Source organism: Myotis brandtii, unplaced genomic scaffold, assembly GCF_000412655.1.
Source record: "Myotis brandtii unplaced genomic scaffold, ASM41265v1 scaffold155, whole genome shotgun sequence".
NCBI classification, from domain to species: Eukaryota; Metazoa; Chordata; class Mammalia; order Chiroptera; family Vespertilionidae; genus Myotis; species Myotis brandtii.
Window position 1 is genome coordinate 2,533,093 of NW_005355621.1, and position 5,552 is coordinate 2,538,644.

The window sequence follows — 5,552 nt, forward strand, 5'->3', positions numbered from 1 at the left end:
GGGACTCAAAGGGCATCTGCGGAGTGAGTGGGGTCCCTCTGGCAGGTGGGGTCCCTCAGCCTGGCCTGCGGGGATCAGGCCGAAACTGGCAGTCTGACATCTCCTGAGGGGTTCCAGAGTGCGTGAGGGCACTGCAAAGTTGCTGTTGCTTGGCAGCTCTTGCATTGAGCGTCTGCCCCCTGGTGGTCAGTGTGTGTCATACCTACTGGCTGATTGGCTGGTCGGCCAGTCGCTTAGCCTTTTATATATATAGATTGTTTATGGATTTTTAGACAGGAAAGGAGAAACATCGATAGAAGAGTGCAACATTGATCGGCTACCTCCTATATGCCCCCTACTGGGGATCAAGCCTGCAACCCAGGCATGTGCCCTGACCGGGAATCGAACTGGTAACCTCCTAGTGCATGGGATGACATCCAACCAAATGAGCCACACTGGCCCGGGCTGTTTCCTTATTTTTCATATGGCTGGTAGGACTACGTGGTCATGGTGGGTCTTCTATCACATAGTCTACAAAGAGTTTATGGACAAATGAAGAAAGCTCGCCTTCGTGCACTAAACAGGAAGGGTCTGGATCGATGGTGGTCTTTGCCTTGGCCAAGATGCCAACAGGGTCCGCATCTCGGACTTTCTCCATTCTCTGCTGTACACCGGCAGGAGCCCCCACATGCTAAGGAACACAGCCCACCCCACCCCAATAGCCTTCTGTCAGTGAGCCATGAACAAACCATACACAGAGAGAAGCTTCTTTTTTTCTTCAATTTAATTGAAGTTACTTAGAAAAATAATCAGGCTTGAATGGCTTTTCCTGGAGGAAGGTTCAGGAACATTTCACGCTTTTGTTGGCAATGTGGAATTCAGCTTTCTTGAACAGTACAGTAAGATACAGGGAGAGGTTTCTACAACAAGCCCTCTACTGCATACAAATATGTAAAAAAAAAATCACACTCCACAGAGATGTTAAATTATATGTCCATATGCCATACTGAGCATGCTCCTAAGACAATAGTACGGGCAGCCCCTTCCGTACCTGACAGAGTAGCAGACTGCAAAGCGCCTGTTAACGGCCAACAGGCAAGCTGGCTGTAGAAGGTCCTGTTGCCTGTTCATAGGGCCTAGTTGGTTGTGATGGGAAAAGGCTGGGGGAAATGCTGGTTGTAGGAACGTGGGGGAGCGATGAGGTCAGTCCTGCTGACATAGGAGTGGGCAAGGGAAGGATTCTGCTCCCCAGGTCTGCACAAATTGTGTGCGCGTGCGTGTGCGCGTGGGGGAAGGACTGGGCTGAGAGATGTGCTCTGAGCATCACCCACCGGGACAGAGTCCCTTGGCTTCTTGCCAGGTTAGAACAGGGACTTTTGCAATCACCACCTCAGCACTAGTCCAGACCCCACCAGCTAAGTGTGCTAGGGACTGGCTTTAGTTATGGGAACTTTCTATGGCAGTGATGGCGAACCTTTTGAGTTTGGCATGTCAGCATTTTGAAAAACCCTAACTTAACTCTGGTGCCGTGTCACATATAGAACTTTTTTGATATTTGCAACCATAGTAAAACAAAGACTTATATTTTTGATATTTATTTTATATATTTAAATGCCATTTAACAAAGAAAAATCAACCAAAAAAAATGAGTTCGTGTGTCACCTCTGACACGCGTGTCATAGGCTCGCCATCACTGTTAGAGGCTGCCCACATTCCTTGCCACATGGCCCCTTCCACCTTCAAGCAAACAGCACCGAATCAAATCCTTCTTGTGCTTGGATTTCTGACTTCTCTGGCTGTGATCTCTCTCTCTCTCTCTCTCTCTCTCTATATATATATATATATATATATAAATTGATGGCATGTCAGCATTTTGGAAAACCCTAACTTAACTCTGGTGCCGTGTCACATATAGAAATTTTTTGATATTTGCAACCATAGTAAAACAAAGACTTATATTTTTGATATTTATTTTATATATTTAAACGCCATTTAACAAAGAAAAATCAACCAAAAAAATGAGTTCACGTGTCACCTCTGACACGCGTGTCATAGGTTCGCCATCACTGTTCTATGGGCAGGATTCAGACCCTGGGCTTCCAGGGCTCTGCCACCAGGAGGCCTGGTCTGACTGGAGTTTCCACTGCCCACTGCTCTCCTGTGGCATCCAGGTCCTGAGCAAGCAGGACGGTGAAGCTCACCTGGTGGACAGGTAGGAAGGGAGGAAGGTCCCCTCTGAGACACCAGGGTCAGCAGACTGCCCTTCTTCCCAGACCAGCTGGGGAGGCGGGGAGCGGGGTGGGGGCAGAGAAGGTGCAAGGATTCCAACGCTGTGGCTAATAGGTCAGCAGGAATGTCCTTGTCAGTACTACCCTGGCTGTACCTGGTTTTGCGCACACGGCAGCACCCTTGAAAAGTGGCTCGGAGGTGGGACCCCTGCCTGTACTTTTCTCCAGCTAAGCACGCCACAGCAAGCATCTCAAACAGTTTTCTTTAACAAAACCCCACAAAGTTTTGTTTTCCAGGCACATTTTTAACCATGAATTCTTTTTAACCAAGGACACACTATTTTCTACATTCGGCAAAAACAGTGGAATCAATTATAAATTTTTCATACCATTAGAAAATGAAACCTGAAAACAAAACACAAGGAGAATCTCTCGCTGCAGAACCATAGTGATGTATCATCCCCTGAGGGACAATCTTTCTCACTGTAGAGAGAAAACGGATGAAAGAAGGCGACCTGCACACAGCACCGAGCTCGCTTGCACAGCTGATCAAAGACAGGCACGGAAACGCAAAAGTCAGGAAATCTAAGCGACTTTCCATTTAAAAACCAAAGAACTCACAGTGAACAACTCCAACCTATGGAACCGAAGAAGCGCTCATCAAAAGTTGAGCTCACTCTGCTTGCATTGAGCAGCCTAAGGCTTGAGGCATAGGGGGACCACTTTGGCCTTATGCCCTCCCTCCCCCCACTTCTGTCCATACCACCCAAAACTTTCCTCTACTGGCTTGGGAGGGATGAGGTATTGCCTGTGGTAGAATCCAGGATTAGAACCATTACACGTAAGTTAAAGTTGAATTCATTGGATAAGGTACCTACCTCTGTTGCTTGGTCACTGTGGTGCTGTTTGATTTTGATTTTTTTTTTTTTTTTTTGGTTTTTGGAGGGGGTAAGAGGCAGTTTTTATCCTTGAAGAACTCAGATGGGCTAAATCAACCTAACCAAAGTATACTCTGCGGAACGCTAGCTCTGTGAGATGATCTGCAAAATAGAGAATTCTGGTCACGTAAGTTCAGGAAATGCTGCTGACGCAACGATCCTCTTGGGATTGGCAATGCACAGCACACACTTAGGGCTCTGAAAAGTCCCGCAGAAAGGAAACTGACTTCACTTCGTTTGCCAAGGATACGTGACCACAAAACTCTCATTTTGCATCACATGAACTTGACATCCCCTAGGACCTGTGTTCTGTAGAGCACACATTTTAAAACGATGGACAGCCTGTTTTGTCAGCAGAAGCCCTGTTTCTGAGGACAGTTTCCTTTGCCTGGAAATAGAGTTCAGAGTCCCAATTCCAGGGACAGCCGGAGACTGTCCCTCGACGGGTAAAACATGTTGCATAAATCTCTATCCATCCAGGGTAGAGTCGCTGCGCCCTTCACAAGGGGAGAGAGCGTGGAAGGAGGTACACAGCATTTATAAATAGCTCTGGCCACCTCCTCCCGGGCACCCCTCACTCACATTCAATAAAATAATTTTCTCGGTGAGATGTGGCAGCTGCTGCTCACGGAGCTGGCTCTGAGCTTTATCATACAATTTTCATAGTTTCTGTGAATAAATTATTCATTTTTTTTGTTTGTTTTAGAATAGTCTTCTCACCCCTTGGCTATAGGCTGCATCAAAAAACGAAACAAAAAGCAAAACTTACCCACACCCCAGCCCACCCCATCCCCTATTGTTAGAACTATTATTATTATTATTATGTACAATATCTGCTACCAACTCATTCACTAGCTGCAAGAGAGAGGTGGCTCAAATGTCAACCGAGACGTGGGAAATGGCTGCAGGTGAGAAGCGGGAGCAGGTGTTCATTAGCAAGGAACCGGAAGTGGGCGTTTCCAGCCTTCCAGAGGAAAGGGGCGTGAATTACCATCACGGAAGGCTGTCCTTGCTGCTCATGCGTGGCGATCACACAGGTGCTGATGGCCTCTTAGCCTTGGGAGGACTTGAGAGAGGGTGTGCATGTGCATGTGTGTACCTGGAGTCCACCCCTGACCTCCATGAGGGGTAGAAACGCCAGACCATTGCAAATCCCCGAGGGTAGGAGTCCTGCCACGGTGTTATGTGGCAAGAGTAGGAAGCAACATGGAGACGTGGGTGCTGGGCTGGAGATGGCAGGAGGTGGCACTGGAAGCAGCTGAAGCTCCCTTTCCCTCACCCAAAGCAGACATCACTAATCGATCACCGCACTCTTCCAAGCTGTGCCTGGCAAGTCTATTCTGGGGTTAAAGGTGGACACTACCAATACCTTAGAGCAGGCACAGGATAGGAGATATTTTTGCCATCTATTGTGTGGGGCCTTGAGCTTGGATGACGCACCAGGTTCGGGGGCCTGCTCCAAGCATGTGGTTTTCAAATTTGGGTCATAGAAAAATGCAAATTTATAGGGGTCATGGACCTGCTCATGAACAGCCCAAGATAGCGGAGGTTTGCTAATTGTCAAGCTGGATACTCGGTGTTCATGTAAAGCTTCTTGAGGGCCGAGACTACTGGTTTTGTTCAATGCTCTATCTGCAGGGCCTAGAATGAGGCCCAGCACATAGTAGTTGCTCAATAAATACTTGCTGACTATAAAGCAACAGCCATTTCATCTTCATCACAACTGGCACTGCCAGTTAAAAATTTCTTTAGAAAAGCTTATTCTATCAGACTATTAATTCCGATGGGGGGAAAATAAAAAGCTACCATCAGCTCTCTCCTTGGGTTAAAAAAAAATCACATTTCTTTAGGGCAAGGGACTTTGGGGTTGATTGAAAATCGGTGTGGAATTAGTCCCTTGCAAAGGTGCCTCTTTCCGTTTATTTCTGGAAGAATGTCAAGCACGGTGGCATCAACACACATCACAATGGCTCTTATCACACAGTGAGTCTATGAGCGGCGACTGAGAACATTCACGCCCCCAAGTGAGCTAGAGCAAGCGCAGAATGAAACACAGATTTCTTATGGTGCCACACCAAGAAATCTCTACAGACACTATGCTTAAATAACTATAAATAATATTAATTAGAATTTATGGAATGCACAGTTCATGGAATTCACCGAAACACAAGGAAACCTTTGAGACAGTGTTGCAGTACTCATGTCTAAAACCAGGGACACCCACAACTATTCCCCTGCAAAGACAGCTGTCCTTCCCTACCAAGGATTTTAAATAATTCTCACTATGCTGCTCGCAGCATCATCCCCAAAGAAATATTAATTTACAAAATAACCCAATATTCATATAATTCTTTTGACAAATAAAAATCTTAAATTAAAAAGCATCTTTCTCTCCCTCGTCCCCCCC